Source organism: Rhincodon typus, chromosome 8 (genome assembly GCF_021869965.1).
Source record: "Rhincodon typus isolate 14 chromosome 8, sRhiTyp1.1, whole genome shotgun sequence".
In the NCBI taxonomy this organism is placed as follows: domain Eukaryota; kingdom Metazoa; phylum Chordata; class Chondrichthyes; order Orectolobiformes; family Rhincodontidae; genus Rhincodon; species Rhincodon typus.
Genome location: NC_063339.1, coordinates 60,700,106 through 60,718,628, shown reverse-complemented (window position 1 = coordinate 60,718,628; position 18,523 = coordinate 60,700,106). Strand labels below are relative to the sequence as shown.

At 40.0% G+C, this 18,523-nt stretch overlaps 1 long non-coding RNA gene across 3 annotated transcripts in view; it reads left to right on the top strand.

Moving 5' to 3' along the window:
* LOC125483620 overlaps window positions 1-12,911 on the top strand; it is a 23,686-nt gene extending 10,775 nt beyond the window's left edge. For 2 of the 3 annotated variants that reach the window (XR_007262555.1, XR_007262556.1), the window contains exons 5-6: window positions 1,422-1,594; window positions 9,321-12,911. This is a non-coding gene — a long non-coding RNA (uncharacterized LOC125483620). The remainder of the gene's footprint in view (window positions 1-1,421; window positions 1,595-9,320) is intronic. The other variant, XR_007262554.1, reaches the window with a different exon arrangement.
* Window positions 12,912-18,523: the final 5,612 nt, after the last annotated feature.

The following is an 18,523-nucleotide window of genomic DNA, read 5'->3' as shown; positions in this document are numbered from 1 at the left end:
AACATCTTGGGTCCAGTGACCCTTCTTCAGAACTGGACCTGAAACATAGCATCTGTGGAGAGAAAGTAGAGGCAATGTTTCAGGTCCAGTTCTGAAGAAGGGTCACTGGACCCAAGATGTTAACTCTGCTTTGTCTCCACAGATGCTGCCAAACCTGTGAGCTTTTCCAGTAATTTCTGATTTTGTGTATAATGCTGAGGTTTTGCTGTTGGATCCCTGAGTCATTCCCTACCTAAAAATAATTTATTTAGATGTTAAGCTAAAGGAACAATCCAGATCATAAGTGATGTGAGGAACAAATCCAGGAGAGGTTAGTGGTATTGAAACTGATCAGAAACCGAGTACAAAACAGAGAATCAGGGATGAAATTATTGGTTTCCAACAACCATAGCCATCTTATTTTGTGCAAGGTATGGCTGCAACAAGTTCTGAGCTTTCACCAATATCCATTGACTCCAATTTTGCCAGTCCCCCATGATGTCACATTTGGTCAAATGCTACTTTGATGTCAAGGGCTGTTACCGTAGCATCCTCTTTTCCATGTTATAATCAAGGCTGTAACCAAGAACCAAGTGTTCATGGCAGAACCTTATCCTATTTGGAGGAGAGGATATCATCTGAGAAATTTTCCACACTGTCAGGTACTGGAGCAGCTTGGTTAGGGGATACAGCTAGCTCTAGATCAAATGTCTTCTGTACAACTGCCAGAATATCAGGGTCCATACCCTTTGCTGTATCCAGTGCATTCAGTTGTTTCAGGACATTGGATGGAGCAAATTTAGTTGGCTGCAGACTGGCATTTGTGATGCAGTTGTTCTCTTAAAATCTTGTTTGTTGAATGCTTCTTTTGCTGTTGAGCATGCACATAAAGCTGTGTTCTAACTTCAATAGTTTGACACCTCGTTTGTCTGTAGACCTGGTGCTGTCCTGGCATACAATATTTGACTGTTTTTAAAACTAAGTATAATTTGAATGTTGATGAATTGAGATTTGTTTTGCTAATTTCAAGTTTTCAGTGCGGAGTCCATTTTGTCCAGAACATCAACCTGTTTTTCTTTTATTTGATTTATTATTGTCACATGTACTTATGTACAGTGAAAAGTTTTTTGTTTTGCATTCAGTACAGGTAGATCATACCATATTGAGAGGGTGGTAGAAGCATAATAAGCAATTTATTGAGTAATGGTCTTTGTGTTTGGGACTCTCCATAGTTGGCAGAAATGTTACAAGTTATTCTGGCAAGACCTGGTCATCATTTTCCTCTGTTACAGAATGTTCTAATTAATTATGGCTTTGAGTTTAATAGCTCAGGTTTCCTGACTGACTATCCGAGTGCGAATGTTCGTGATGGCAAACGAGCAAGTCAGTAATTCCCACGTATCTAGTTCATTCATGTGACTGTCAGCTGCTTGGGTTGACAGTTCCAGGAAACTCCTCACACAGAGCAAAAATAAAGCTAAATGAAGCCCTCTAAAATGGTCTGGTACATGATGATGATGGTGATAACGACGAAGACAACCCTCAGCCCCTGCATTAACAACAGAGCAACTTCAAAACCACCTCCCCCATCAAGTCATCTTGACATTTTCTCAAGGTAAGGTGTTAAATTTACTTTTATTTAATTATTAGATATGAATTAATCATTTATTCAAATTGTGCAATCCTTTGTGTTAGCCTTTTGAGTGATTTTTGTGCAATTTTGAATAATATTCTTTGGTGGTCTGTCCTTCACCCTACTTTTCCCATAGGCCCTATAATTTCTATAGCATGATTTCCTATAACGCTTTGTTGCGCAGGAATGAAATTATCACATTATTAGCAGAACTGACTATACAATGCTTGAATGGTGGATGGAAGCAAATTGAACAATAACATTTCAAAACATTTGGATAAATATTTGCAAAAGAAGAGACAAAATCCTCCAGGCCTATGGGGAAAAAAGAAGTGGGCCTAATTGGACAGTTCTTTTAAGGAACTGAGAAAGATGCCAATGTCCTCCTCTTGTGCTCTGATTTGAGCTGGATTTTCTTCAATTAGATGGGGTGTGTCTTATGTTTTCTAGGAACTCTAAATTTGTGGCAGGTGGCCTGTAAACTCCAAGCAGAATTATTACAAATGTATATCAGGTTGGATACAGCTATTTAAACTATGAAACCTTTCTCTGACATATCCACTGACAAATGAAGAGGCACAGTTGTGCTTTATTTGATAGATGCCAATGCTCACTGGCCTTTCAAAAAAGCCAAATGGCTCTGCAGGTAACCAAGCTGATTCAGAGTAATTTACAAACAGCAGTAATAAGCATGTTTGGTTAAATCTACCGTATGGTTCAACTTATTCAGGTAATTACTGAGCCACGGTCGCTGATTTGATTATGGCTCTGCCATTTAATCTGATCTCGTTGACCCAGTACAAAGGATGTGGTTGGCCTTCATCCCTCCATCTGGCTGAGGGGATGGGGTGGGGCTGGGAATCAGAGTGCATGGATGTGTATTTCTGCTGAGGATAGGGTTTTGCTAAGATGTGATGTCCTCCATGTTGAAGTACACTGTGGATACTTTCACATGAGCAAATTACCAGGGAGCAATAGAAACATGTCGAGCTATATCCCAACATGGAGTGAGTGCCTTCGAGAGAGAGAGGAAAACAAAACTGGTGGGAAGTGGTGATGAACACATCTTTTTATTTTTGCTCATGTGATGTAGGTGTTACTGGCTAGGCCAACATTTATTGTTAATCCCTTATTACCTTGAAGACAATGTTGTACTGCTTTCTTCAGCCCACTGTACTTTAAAGTTGCAGGGGAGATTCTACTCAAGTGGTTAAACTAAGAACATATTCATACAATGTCAATGTGATCTCCTGCACTGGTTTTGATAGCCTCAGGGGTTTGGAGAGGCAGTTTCTTGATTTTTATTTTGCTTATTAGCCCCAGGTTTCTTTCAGCATTTTTCTAGCCTGTCCCAGGAGATAATTTGATTGTGAGAGGGTTAGGAAGTGTCCAGTCACAACGCTTGAGGCGGCATGAATATGAAGCAGGCACGATAGATCAGTCTGTCCTTTGCTGCCAATCATTCTTCTGTGTTTGTTTGTATGTTTAACAAGGAGAAAATTAGGTCTTTTCCTCATGATCATTGTAGCTTGCTGTTTTTCTTGACTCTACCATTATTCAAAAAAGCCATCAGCCTATTGGGTTTTGAGCCTATGTAATTTCCTTTTGGATCCATTTCACTTAGGTTCTCCATTACTGTTCCCTTTTGGATGCCTACCATCACTTCCCATTCACTGTTTCTTTCCCTATTGCAGCTAGGTTATCTGCCCATTTCAAGGCTTGTGCCACTAAGCAATTGATAGTGGGATTCTATTTGTCCGTTCATGCACTATTTTATTAATGATGAGGTCCTGCTATTCAATGCCGAAGGTCTTTCTTATCTACTTAGTATCAAAACTGTCAATTGTCTTTAATATTTTATCTTCTCCCATTCCAGCTACATAGTCTGACCATTTGATGTGTCTACTCCACACAGTAGTTGAAAATGGGATTCTTTTCTCTCATTCGTGCACCGTCTCATTAGTGATGCGGTCCTGCTATTTGATACTCAAGATCCTTCCAAAGTACTTAGTATCAAAACTGTCAATCTTTAACGCTTCAGTCATAGTAGAGCTCCCTAGTCTGTATTCCTCACCAACGGCAGTGTAACTATGGAAAGTCTCAATGTGTTTGCTCCTGTCATACAAATTAAATGGGCATTGCTCAGACCAATTTTATTTAAAATGACCTGGAACACGCACTAATTTAACAAAAGAAAAAATTAATAGAACTTATTGACAAAATAGATGAACTTTCAAGTTAGGAATAAATAAAGGAATCTTGTTTCCTAAACGGTTGTAATGATTTAATTTTTATTATAAATTCTGAGGCTCATTTATGTAAACTGTATTATTTCCACCTTGTCTTGAACATTTTTATTATGTCTATTTTCTTCCAAATTGATAGTTGGATTAAGTGTAAATAAACTTCATTCATGTTTATGTCGGTGAACTCAGGAAATTTCAGAGGCAAAATTGATTAAACAAATGGGTAGAAGTTCAATGAATTTTGTGCCCTCTAGAGGCCAGCACAATTGTCTAAATCAGAGCAATTGACTCAACCAGTGTGAAAGATTGAGATTTGAAAAGTGACTTGTGCCTCAAATCTTTTTTTAATGTTGCTGTAATCTTTTATGCTGTCTAAAGATTCTCTGTCCAGATCAAGCCAAACTGTTATGATTCCAGGTAAAACTTGTCAGCTTCTACTGATTGCATGTGAAGACCCTTCACATTTTGTTCTGTTCTTCAAGTGGAAAGGCAGTGGAAGATGCATTTTACACGTAAAATTCCAGGGTAAATCCTGATGATTAAATTATCAAGCACAAATTTTTCAGTCATTTAAATAATTGTAAATTGTTTTAAACCAGATTTTCTTAATGGTGAGCAACAGCATGTATAGGCATAAAATGCCTTTTTGTGCGATAACCATTCTCAATTGTATTAATAGGAACTGCACAAAGTTATGACTGATTTTAAAAATAAATCCTTGCTTTATTTAAAAGAAGAAAAAGTAAATATTCAGGTTCTTATATACTACCTGAGTCAATTAGTAATGGAGGTTTTTGGGATAAATATTAGTTCGCCCGGTTTGTTTTAATGCTTGGGATTTGTAACCAATCTGCATTGGTTCTAATGAAGCTGGGCAGCACATAAAACATGCTGATTCTAACTCTGTTGCTACCCTGTATGCATGGAAATTGTATTGGGCTGAATGGTTTCTGTGTCTGGCTGCCTCTGCTGTTAGTAGCTGAGTAGAACTGTGTTGATGAAATGTGATGTGGCTAGCCTTCTGCTCTTAGTGTCAATTGAAGTGACAGGAGGAAAGATGCCATTGTCTTACAGGGGGCCAAGATGGCTCTAAGTTTCAGCATCTAAAACTTAGAACCCAACATCAGTTTATTTTTAATTTAACCTATTTTTCTAAACAACTTATTTAGAGATGTCAATACATGTCTCTGGAGCAGGTGGAACTTGAATCCAGGGATGCGGACACTGCAACTGTACCACAAGATGGCCAGAACATCAGTGCCCTCAGAGGTCCATTGAATTCACCTGGCTAGTGAACATCAGTGAATGCATTTTCAGATAGAATTACCTACCTGGTCCCAAGCCCCCAAACCCATCAGTCACTAAGCAACAATCCCTGGAACTTTAAACTCCAGACCTAATATCCAGATGCATCACTGTCACAACTAGCCCAATGCAGCCAGTCTCCCACCCTGTTCCTCTACATCTCTCCAGCTACTTAGTTAGTGCACATCACTTACTGCTACACAGCCACTGAAATTCTTGCCTTTCTGTCTTGCGGGACTGGGAAGCACACAATCTATGGGAGTAGAACTAAACAGTTGAGGTTGTGTTGGAAAGGGTTCCTGAATCTCCTAAGCCTGACAAAGGGATGGTGCTCAACATGATGAGGTCAGCTGTGAGGTACAATGGCATCCAGTGTCACTAACAGCAGCTCACGCTCATCCTGCTCTCTGGCAGTGTGTGAATTGCAAATTGTGTGACCAAAGGCTTCCCTGCATCCCACCCTAATCTATTTCCCTCGCATCCAACTGCCTCTTCTGCATTTCTGCTTTCAAACATCTAAGAACTGGCACTTAACCTATCACAGCAAGTCCAAGAAGAAAGAAAACGCATCAGCAAAGGCTTGATCAAGAGTCCAAATCACATGATCTGATATGTTATAGCTGCCAGCTCAGGCATTGACTTTGTACATGTTGTGGAGGCTAGAATAGAGTGGCGATTTGCAAAGTGGCAAGTTATTGAATGAAACTGACTCCAGCCTGGCCAAGAAAAAATGGCTTCTGTATATACTCTTGGGAGGATAAAAATGCAACAAAGTCTGCCACAGATGAGGAGCTTGTACAGATGGCATTTGGATAGTGTTGATGGACATCCAGACCACAGTGCTGATTATATGGGTGAGCCTCCCAGACAACCTCCAGTCATTGGCAAGGAGCACCAAGGAGTCTGGGTCTAAACTAGCAGAAAATAATATGCAGAGCTTTCCCTGTCAGCAGCTTCTGCTTCGTCTCCCTTTGTGCTGGACATCCTGAGGCACTGTTGATTCCTGCCCCATGTCCAGCCTTTCCAATCTTTGTGTGGGCAGGTCACTACCTCCTGTAAGGATGTATTAATGCTCTTTGCCAGGATCTGTCCTGCTCTGGGAACTCTCCACAACACCAAACACACTCCAGAGTACCTCCAATCACTTGCAAATTTTGTTCTTCAACGCTATCTCATGTGAAAGTTGGCTCCCTGGTGCTTTTAACTGTTCATAAAATATAGGAAATTATAAAAAAGGAGGGATGGCATTTTTAGTTAAGAGCATTTCAGTACTGGGAAAAAGAGGATATATCCGAGGGTTCAATGACAAAATTGAGTTGGCTAGAGCTAAGGAACAAAAAGCATGCAAATACGTCATTGTAATCCACATCAGGCAGATTTTTACATCTCATTGTGATATTACTTTAAATGACAAGTGCAAATAATGGCACATTGTTTCTATTTTCTGGCTAAAATAAATAAAACATTAAAGATTCTTGGTTCCTTTGAGGTAGCCACCATGACAATGCCCTAACCCAAAACATGAAATGAGCACTCTGCTCTACATTCGAATGCTCCCTGCAGTGGTTCCTCTCCTGCTCGTTGAGTTCTGTAATGACGATGTGCTTGTCCATTCCAATCTAATACAAACACAATGTTATGTTCCAAGCACAGGACAGGAAAAGTATGAAATTCATACTCTCGTTACAAATGGTTCAGCATCCCCTCTTCTTACCAAGAGGAAAATAAAATGTAATGAAAGCAGCTTACTTGAAAGTTTATCTTTTTGTCCCCATTTATATGGAGTTCATAAACTTATGTAAATCCATTAATGGTTTTTAATACGAAATTTCAATGAACATTTAGTTATCTGACACCATTGTGTTTTTTTACTTTTAGTGAATGTACTTGTTGTATGACAGAAATGAAAATTTTTACATGTTCTGTCATATTTCAATTGTTTACATTGGAAGGCAACTATTTATTGTAGAATTTATTTGACTGTATTTCTTTTTGCTCAAAGATTTTGAACCTTAACTATCTATCAGGAGATAGCTGCAGGAGAGAGTAAATGCCCCAGGGATCCAAGTGTGCATAATAACATTTGTATTTGCCTTTCTCTGATGGGTTCGCTGGCTATAGGAAAAGTCAACATGTGACTCTGTAAATGGGCTGTGCAATGAAACCCAAATTAACTTCATCACCTTGGGGAGATATCACAGGGTCTTCAGCATTACATGCTGTACTGACAAGCACCACTTAAGTCAGCCTATGCTTCCCAAACAAGTATTTAATCTCCTCATTAAAGATATATGAAACGGGAAATCGATGTGTACATCAACCATTGCTTTGCTGGTTAGAACCTCTTTGCCTGTCTGACTATTACACCTTGTCTAATATTAGAGACTTTATCCAGGATGTAGATCTGTTACATGTATTGAAATGCAGGTCAAAAACTAGAGAACGATTTTTCAATGGTGTTTCCTGTGACTTTCAGTCTTTTAAAATGTGTTGAAATTGGGTAAAATAAACATTTTCTGTCATACAAATCACCATTAGGGAAGATAAAATGTATTGTATTTTCCAGTGGTCACCAACACACCAATGTCAATCTGTATGGAAGATCTGGAGGCTGCCCTGTCTTCAGTGTTTCTACTAGTTCAAATTGCCAGAAGGCAACTTCTTGAAAGGGTTCTTGTGCAGCAACTTCCCTGACACCGAACGTCACATTAAAGCATTTGCATTCTGTCAGGACGGGAGTCCCATCATGAGATGGGTTCTGCTGAGATAGGTAGGAAAGTTTGATGGCATCCCAAATGTATGTACCCTCAGCTGCCTGCAGTGAAGTCATCAAATGGAGTCTCCAAGCAAGATTGTTTGATTCCCATGTCTCCCTCCAATAGCCACCTGGCCCGCCACTGCAAGTCCATCTCCAGTGAGTCGGCTTTCAAAGTGTAGCATGGACTTCTCCAGTGAGGCAGGGGGAGATGCCAGTGCCACTACTAACTAACCCCTAAACATGGCGTGTTCATGGATGTGAAGAGAGAAGCTGACCCTGTTCTGCACCCACCCTGGGTAGGTTTTCCAGAGGTAGGAATTCATAGGGGAGCCGTCTGATAATGCAGCCACTCACGACTTAATTTCCCAGCCTGACTCACCTTCAACTCCATCTCCACAGAGCTGGCAATTTTTCAGACTAATGCTTGCCAGTAGGAATGTGTATTTGATGGTGAAATCAACATTGATTGGACAAAAAATATGATGTCTCCATGTGGCTAGATAACTGAAAGGTGACAACAAGAGCTGTAGATGCATGGAGTACCTTTCAATCATGAAAGTTCACCTTCAACCTGCACACCATCCTGACTTGGAAAAGTATCACTTTTTTTTTCAGTGTCATTTGGATCAACATCCTGGACCTCCCTCCTAGCCATACTGTGGATGGGGACCGCAGTGCTTCAGGAAGGTGACTTACCATCAACATCATAAGGGCAATTAAGAATGAGCAACAAATGCTGGCCTAACCAGAGATGGCAACGTCCCAAGAATCAGTAAATTAAAATAAAATGAATTCATATGAATACTGAGGGCTAGATTTTCCAGCAGGATTCAGACTCACAGTTGACACCAAGCTGCAGCCCATTCAAAGGAGCAATCTTCTAGGGACAGCCTCGGAATTAGCAGTGATGTTAATCGGGGTGGCAGCTCTGTAATCTCGGCTGTGCCACGGGGAGAAGTGGGCACTGCTGCATCAGGCGGGGCACCGTGAAGATGCCTCAACATTGAGATGCCTTGTGGGTGTGCATTAAATGTTAAAATGATCAGGAGGGGAGCTGCTTGGCCCCTTGAAGCAGAGGGCAAGGTTGCTTGGGTGTGTTGTTTTGGCCATGGACATGGCTTTTCCAGCTGGCAGCCTCTGACATTAGTCTTTCAGCTAGCCGCAGCGAGATCACCTCCATGAAGCTGTTCCACTGTTGACAAATTGCCAGCATGCCCATGACCCAATCCAGAAAATGCTGAAAAAAACTTGTCTATTTAATCAGCATCTGCATAGAGAGATAAGGAGTGTTGATATTTCAGTTCTGATGAAAGGTCACTAACCTGAAAAGTTAACTTCACTTTTCTCTTTCTGCACAGATATTACTTGACTTATTTTTCAATTGTTGTTTTTATTTCAGATTTCCAGCAATTGCAGTATACTGCTTTTTGATTTTGAGTCTGTAAGCAGCTTAGTTCACTCTGGATTGTACGATCTGGGCAGCTGATCGGATTCCCAGCCCGCATGCCCAAGGGAAGCTTTCCTGTCAGTGGCTATGTGTCTGGGAGACCCTCTGATGGGAGCCCTCCTGATGTGACCCTTGACTTTTTTTCTGCAGCAAACCCTTCAACACCTGCTTCCAATATGGCTATTGTGGGTCCAGGAAAATTCTGCTCTCTGTTGAGACTCAAGTAGACGTCACCTTTATTCCCTTCACACAACTTGACATCCAGTCATTTTGCCTGTGTTATGGTTTGAATTCAGTGAACATTATGGGTTTACTAAGTATTTCTGTCAATCTTCTTTTATTGCCAATTACTTTTGTTTTAATATAATCAGTACGGAAACCACTCCTCCTCAGGAAACACTTCATGTGCCATCTTAGATCCCTGTACTGTCTTGATGAATATATACCAGCACATCAACCTGGGTCATTGCCCCAGGCATGGAGAAACTTCTAAATTAGTACAGTGCTCTGCTTACCTTGTGGACAGCTTGTGGAACAAGAAAATGCTAGAATTGATCAACTCTGACTTTAGTACAGAGTCCCACAAGTTGCAGCTTGTCAAAATTTGTAGGGAAAGAGGGCTTTCTGAGCTGCCATATTATTTTCTTTTCAGAAGTGTGATTGGCATGGAAGGGGGGTCAGGGGAAATGGTGATAACTGTAAAAGAAGACTTCTCCTAGAAAATAATATACAAGAGGTCATTAGGAAAAAGCTTACGAATTTTCTTGTGGGAAATGAAGTGCCAATGAATAAGAATAACTTTTGTTTTCGAGGTAACCTTTGCCCTATCAAGTAACAGGACCAAGTGTTGCTCAGTATACTTGTGTTCAGAAGCCCACTAGATGTCCAAGCTGCTGTATTTGTTTTAAATTCATTTTCTCAAGAATGAACTCCTCTTCTCCATATCAATTGAAGGAGTTGATGTACTGTTATTTCATAGGCACCTGTGGTCTACTAATATCTTGTTAAATTTGACTATTATTCGTCAGTGAGTCTTGGTCTTGACAGTGGGGAGGTTTTCCATTATGGATGCCATCATAAAGTCTGATGTTGTTGACATCCATAGTATGCACTTTCTAATGTCGGGATTGGTTCGGAACAGGAACACTCATTATTTTTTCCTTTCCTAACTCAGAAGCACAGCAGTCAAATGTTGAACCCTTACTGTTGTCCTAGCTGAGCCCAGCAAGTTTAGCAATAGCTAGGGGTTGAACTTCAAGCAATAAAATATTCTAGTCAAGTTTTAATAACCAAAAATAAGCAGAAGAACTCAAAGTACAAACTCACGGCAATATTTGCACAGGTCAGTTTCCTTGAATATTTTTCTTGTACCCGGACAAATTCTTTTGAAAACTTATCCTGTCCGAGAGTGTAAACACGATAGGATAAAAGATTGCTCGATATTAGATGATCCTTCTCTCACTAGAGGTTCCACTCCTTCTGTTACACCCTATTTAATCCATCATAGTCTGGAAGCAAGAGACAATTTTTACAAATAAAGGATAGGCCATTTAAAGGTAGGCCATTGACAGATTTTTGGATACCAATGACATCGAGCGATACGAGGATAATGCAAGACAATGTCATTGAGGTAGATTATCAGCCATGATCTAATTGAATGACAGAGGAGGATCAAGGAGTTGAAAGGCCTGCTCCTTCATCTGTTCCCAGTGAGAATAAAATTCTTACTTTTTCCTTGTTTCAGAATTCCAAAGAGAAAGAAAATGACTAACTTAATTATATACAGATAATCCTTCAGCCTCAATGTACAGATCTCCATTTCCATCTTTGAAGATGCTGCTGGGCAATTATAGTGGGTTCTGCAATTAAGATGGAGAAACTGTAACATATGATTATTTATTATATGTCCCATTGTTCCACAGCTAACTCTGAACGGCACACAAAGGCACTTATAAGAGAGGTATGGCAAGCCAAACAATATACCAAATAAAACTGCATTTCTCCAAATATCTCCTCTTCATAAACAAGTACATGACTATTGTTTGCAGGCTAACTAGTTCCCCAATATGCACAATAAACAATGAAAATATTCCTTTCTATCAAAACATTTTTTTAAAAAAACAAAAAAAGCTAGATCAGACTGGCCTTATGGACCAGTGCTCTAATCTAGCATGTATCAGCGAACTGGAATTTTAATGAAAAATTGTTTGCACTTGGATGGATAGAATAAATATTGAAGATCATTAAGTTATTTTCAGTACAGAATGATCAAGGATTAATTTTACTTTTAAAGAACTCAAATACATCTAACCTAGAGGTTAAAAGTTTATAGGGCAGTTCGTGAGAGATCTGACTGTAGCCAAAAGGAAGTGTAGTTTCTCTGTCCTAGAAAGGAGTTTTTCAGAGCAGTTAAGGGAATCAATGATTAAAAGATGAGAAAGTTTAAGCTCTCAGTTTTGTGAGTAATCATAATAGAAGATTTCACAAGATAGAAGGGAGGATCAGTTAAGTCAAACTTAAAATCTTGACACAGAGGGGTAAGGTTTTGCATTTGAATCTCTGTAAACTGCTGGTGTTATTAAGTAGATTGTAAACTTTGTTTTGCTGTTGTCATGGTTTGAAAGAGAAAAGTACACTGATAATAAGTTTACTGTTCCACAAGCCATTACAAAATATATAAAATCCCAAATAAATCACCAAAATAACCAATTTACCTGACTGACTTTAATTTAGGGCAAAAGTAATTTATACCAAGTTTTATCATTAACACTGGAAATACACTTCTTTAATAAATGGCTGAGAAATGAGAATTTCTGATCTACTACTATACAACTTAGACTATAGCCCTGTTAAATCCCAACCCCACTCCAGACACACACACACTCATTCATGAATAAAATAGTAAAAAGGACAGAGATTCAACACCGAGCGGAAAAAAGTAGGGAACTGATATGCAACAGGAACAAAATTCTGATGATCCAAAGTCGTGATCATAAGGGTGCGTTTAAATGATCTTTTACAGTTTGTTTCTTTGGGACTTGTAGCAATGTTGACATGCCTTTTTTTTGTAAACAATGGTCATTCTTCACTTCAGTAGTTGATCAAATGGACCTTGGTCTGTTGTTGTTAGGATTCATTCTTTTTAAAGTTTTCTGTTCTTTTTCTGCCCTTCCACTCACATCAAATGAAGGGAGAGAGATATTGTCAGTTTGTTGCCTCTGGAGGTCTCTGGCTACTTTGCACTTACAGATCAGGATGAATTAGCCAATTCAAGTACTGGTGTAAGGTAGCTTTTCTGGAACCCAAAAGCCTTTGGTGCTACACTGACTCAATAATATGTCAATCTCACTGTTCCAACAAAAACGCTGTCTTGCACAAAAATATGAAAGTCTTGATAATGTGCACCACTTTATTTTTCCCAAGTTGTGAAAATGTACTGCTGTTATTTCAACTACATAGCTGTCCAACTTCCTTTCCCTTTCATAGTCCAGAAGGGAATGATATGTTGTCCCTTACACTGTTTGTTTTTAGATTTCTCTAAACTGTTTCTTTATCACAATAGTCTTGTTTGTTGTATATTTGTTTTCATCTCTTGTGGAATAAACTCTTCTGTTGTTGAGTAAACTCTGCAGCATTGTGTGTCTATGTTTCTGATTACCAGGTTAACTAAAATGAAATAAAACTATGATCTATCAGGCCAGATTTCATTCCTCCAGAATCTTCCAGTGGGACCATCAGCTTGGATCATAACAAATAGCTGTATTCTCCAGCGTCACACATCACGATGTTAGGAATCCATTATGGCTGGAGTGCACTTTCACATGTTGTGCAAACTTATTTGGGGTTATTGATGTCAGCTCATCTAACTCCCATGTAGTCAGAATGGTCATCAATGGTGACAAGTAATTAGCTTCCAATGGAGTGAAAAGGTTTACTCTATGCTTCATCAATGACCTGTTTGGGATGTTTGTCATCAGCGAATCTTTATCTTGCTTAGCTTGGTATTCATTACAAACACTGCACTACCTGATATGATCCTTAATCTCATGGCACATGTTTGGCTAGTAGAACAGCTCTCTTGTCTTCCTCAGATTAGATGTAGTTTCTTGATCACTTGCATCAATCTGCTTCAGCATCTCTTTTCTCATTTCCTGGATTCTACACCATCTTAACTGCTGCATCTTTGTATGTCCAAAGCTCTCTTAGAGCAACAGTGTGTGTCTTCAATGCTTTCAGGCCATCCTTACATCAGTACTTCTGGCAGCACTTGGACAGTTACATTTTGTTGCATAATTTACTTGATTTGAGTAATATGTTTGACTTTCAGAGTTAATATTCTTGTCAGTTTGATAACTTCCAGACCTGTTGCTTGTCATCAAATCTGGAAGAAAGCACATTCTGTTTTGGCCACTTCAATTCCTTAATAGGGCCTGCTGCTCCCAACAGCATATTGTCAATGTACGTCTGTTTCCTGTGTTTACATGTCACATCCGGATCATATCTCTGCAAAACAATATAATACAGTTTGCAGTTGCTTTGGAGCAGATAGAAGCAGGTTGTGTGTAATGTTTTGAAGTGCCCTCTGGTCGGATTCCACTGTCACTTTATCTGTTCCAAACAGGTACCGATTAAAGGCAGTTTTTGCTGACACCAGCAACTGCAGGCAACTATGTATGTGTGCTTATTCAGGGATGCACCATTCTAAACACTGATGTCATTGCAATAGACTTTTCATGCAACATCAGGCACAAATGCATCACTGCATGCGCAGGGAAGGGCACATGATATTGGACTGGCTGCAATGGTGGGAAGGGAGTGTGCAACATGGGGTTGGAGGTGGTGCGGAGTTGGGGGCGGAGGGGGCGGTGTGGTGGTGGTGGTGGTGGTGGGAGAAGCCCTGGAGTGGGAAGTAAACAGTCCCAGAAGCTGGGGTTGGGGTGGAATGACCAACAAGGAACCAGGAGGTGCGGTAGGGGTGGGTGACGAAGAAAGCCCAGGAACTGGGAGGCCATCTTCCTCTCTATCTACCTTCTAAACTTCCCTAACTCTTAATCCTGCTCATCACCTTTCCCTAGGGTTCTTTCCTAGATTCCAATCTCCTCCCCTGCTCCTCTTTCCCCCACTGCCCTTTTCCTGATCACTTATCTCCCGCCACTGCTTTTCCAATCTCTTACCCTTCCACGCCATCATATCCCCCAAAATGCTCACAAGGAAAGAAAAAAGTCAGGCACTCTATCGGAGCATAGTGTCATTTGGTTTACATTCGCACTTCGGATGCAAATATAACCTGTCTTCCTTGCTGAGTAAGGGTTGCTCCAGGTCATGTCTCATTGCACTGCTAGATGACTTGTTCATTAACATCAGAGTACCTCAGCACTGGCATGGTCATCAATAGTTGTTTGATTCTAGTGAAAGCTGCTTTTTGTACTATGCCTGAAAGCCACTTCATGTCCTTGCACAGAGCTGGTGTACAGCTTCACATACTGATGACAAAATGAGGCAAAAACTTTACGAAATGATTCCTGAATCCAACAAATTGTTGCATTATTTTCACATCTGTTGATTGCTGCAGTTCTTGTCTTGTTGGGTTCTGGGTGAAGTCGTTTTGCTGTCAGAATATTAACTGAGTACTTGATATCAGGCACCTTGAATTGCATCTTTTTGTCCTTCAGATTCAGGCCCATCTGGCTAGCTCTCTCTAACAATGACACTAGATTCTAATTGTGATTTTGTAATGACTTCTTCCATTGTGTCACCACATCCGCAGACTAGTGGATCATCCAGGAATATCGCTGATTATCTTGTGCTATATGCATTATTTACTCTTCTGGACCAGTGGGAATGCCAAAAATCATGCACAACTTTCTGTATATCCTGAACAGTCTCTGGAATGTAGTTAGAAAACAATTGCTTTCAGTCAGTTTCACTTGCTAGTAATCATCTCTTTGCAACAAGAATAGTAAAGTCCTTTGCCTTGACAAGTTCACAGGATAACAGAATTGTTACAGAGCAGACCGCCCAATTCTGGCTGCGTTGGCTGCCTGACCATCCTGATTTAATGCTAATCTCCTGCTATTACTCCACAGTCCTTGCACATTGCTTCTTTTTAAAGAATAATCTAATGCCCTCTTGAATGTCTCAATTGAGCCTGCCAACACCACACTTCCAGGTAGTGCATTCTAGACCCTAACTAAACATTGCTTGAAATCATTTTTTCTCCCCTCACTACTACTTATTTTTCAGAACTCTTTAAACCTGTGCCTCAGGCTTTCTATCCTTTTATGAGCGGGAACAGTTTCCCTCTATCCTTTCTGTCGAGACCTTTCATGGTTTTGAAAACTTCAATCAAATCTTCTCCTCGCCTTCTCCACTCCAGCAAAAACAGTCCCAACTGCTTCGATATTTCCTCATAACTGAAGTGTCTCAACCCTGGAACCATTTCAGAACATAGAATACTGAATAGAGAATCGTACAGCTCAGTAATATGCCCTTTGACCTAAATGCCTGCGCTGCATAAACCTCTTTTGCACTTTGTCTAATGCCTTCACATCCTTGGGAAAGGGGGAGGTGCAACAAGACCTGTGTGACCTTGTACACCTCAAACATTCAAGGGCAGTTAGTAGTGAAGAAGGCAAATGGTATTTTTGGCCTTCATAATGAGGGGATTCAAGTATAGAAATAGGCTATGTCTTGCTGCAATTGTACAGGGCTTTGGTAAGCCCATACTCGGAATATTGTGTGCAACAAAAGTTTACAAGACTGATTCCTGGGATGGCAGACTCATGTATGAAGAGAGACTGAATCGTAAGGAATATATTTACTGCAACTTAGAAGAATTGAGTGTCGGGGGCAGGTGTGGGGGTTGGATTGCATAGAACAGGATTAGACAGGATAAATGGAGGAAGGATGTTCCCAATGACCAGAAATTCTAGAGCCGGGGTGATAGTTATGTCATTTAGGATTCAGGTTCAAAGAAATTTCTTCACCCAAAGAGTGGTGAGCTTGTGGAATTATCTGCCATAGAAAGTCATGCCAGACCTGCTGAACTTTCCCCGCAACTTCTGTTTTTGTTCCTGATTTACAGCATCTGCAGTTCTTTCAGTTATTATTTGCCATAGGAAGGGGATGAGGCCAATATTTTGAATTTTTTCAAGTCAGAGTTAGATATAGTTCTTCGGGATAAAGGGGTCGAAGAGGATGGGGAGAAATCAGGACCAGGGTACTGAGTTGGATGATCAGTCATCATCATGTTGAATGGTGAAGCAGGCTTGAAGGGCTGAATGGTCTACCTCTCCTATTTCCTATTTTCTATTACTATTTATCTGTTATGCAAGGCCATTTCCCTTAGTGTTACTTTTCACAATGCTCATTACACTATTTCCATTAGCATAGTATCATCTCAGTTGAGTCATTTACTTTCCATTATAGTCAATAAATTCCACCTCACGCTCCTCACAGAGGTACTGGGGATGAGGGCAAGCTCTTCAGCTGCACTTTTGGTACTAATGCTTTGGATTTTGAAAAGTCTTCCTCGAGGAGAAACAATGCAGGTCTTTTATTTCCTTTGTGACTTGAGAGCCCTTTTGATGGCCAAGTTGAAATCTGACAAAGTGTATGAGTCATGCATTTTTGTGCTTTGAGAGTATATTTAATTGAAATCGGTGGGCGCAGTCACAGAAATGTAACTTAAAATTATTAATTTCCATGTTGCTGAGAAACTTTGGAAAGAATTCAAAGTCTCCTTCTACTTTAATGATGTATAACCTCCAAAGAAGAACTTATCACCATTTTCAATATCCCTGGCCATGCTCTTTGGATGACCAAGCCAAAAGGGTAAACGGTACATGTTCAATCTCCTGACCATGTATCTTCTTTTTGGCTCTGAGAGAACAACCTGTAGGAGTAACTTGATTTAACATCTTCATCCAGTTGCCTCGCCTCCCAGTAAGAGATACATGGCTTCTGTGTAGGCATTTCCCCTTCAGAAATAGTGAGGTTGGAATTGGTGTGGTGGGGTATGGTGGAGAAAGGCTACTGAGAATCTGGAAAGAAAGTGAGAAAATTGCTACATTAGATAACTGGTGAATAACAAATGAACAACAAGACAAAACAGAAGTATAAATATTGGGACACTTTCAATCAATTTATTTTGTTACAGAATTAATTTTGTTCATGTATTTCATTTTTGAGGCAAAATTCAAAATAGTTTTTTTAAAATGTTCTTTTATATAGCTAATTTTCACATCTCATAGTCACACATATTTCTTTCTATTCATTAACATAATAATCCATGGGATAATCTTGTGTTCAATAGTTCTACCAGTAAAATCTGGTGCACATTGAATAAAGGAACAACTGATATGACCAGGAAGTACAAACACTCCATGAGTATGGATCATACACAGGTCGTTGGTGTAACAACATCTGGGAGTTCAGGGAATGTTATTTCAGTGACTGTAATTTGGTACTGAGGTAACTGACAGACTTGCCTGTAGCACTTCTGTTTAAATGATGACCTCCAGAGCACCAGTCTCATATATTTGATCATTAAGCATGTCCTATAAGGGGGATGAGATTCCCATATGGGAACTTATGGTGAAAACTACCTTGGATAAAACACAGCAGAATAGACTGAATGGTATTTTGGTTCTTTTTGGAAAGAAAATCCTGAATCTTTTACTGGAGTTTGTTCTAAAACACTAATGCTGTCGTGTTTATTGGCTGGAAATGAAACTGCTCATAATTTCAAGATATTTCTGTTAAGGGTAAGTTCTTGCGTCAGAGCAGGCAGCATCCCTGCCTCAGAGTCAGGAACTGGGGTTCAAGATTCCCTCCAGCAGGACTTAGTGACCACGTAAACTGTGTACATAACGCAGCCAATAAGGTTGGCTCTTGATCCGTAAATCTTTCCAAAATTGCTATGGCGGGTGATAAGAACGGGAGATTTTTCATCGTCAGTCACGTTTGATGCAAAAAGGCACTACAGCAACAGGCAGATAATTTGTTCCAGGAAAGTCCAGGTATGGAAAGAGACTTTAGCGCGTACATCATGCCCTTCATATTAGGTGTAAAAAGAGACAAGAAGTTCTACTAGATCCCAGACATGTCCATTCCCAACCTTACAACAGATGAACCGTGGTCTTTATTGTATCAAG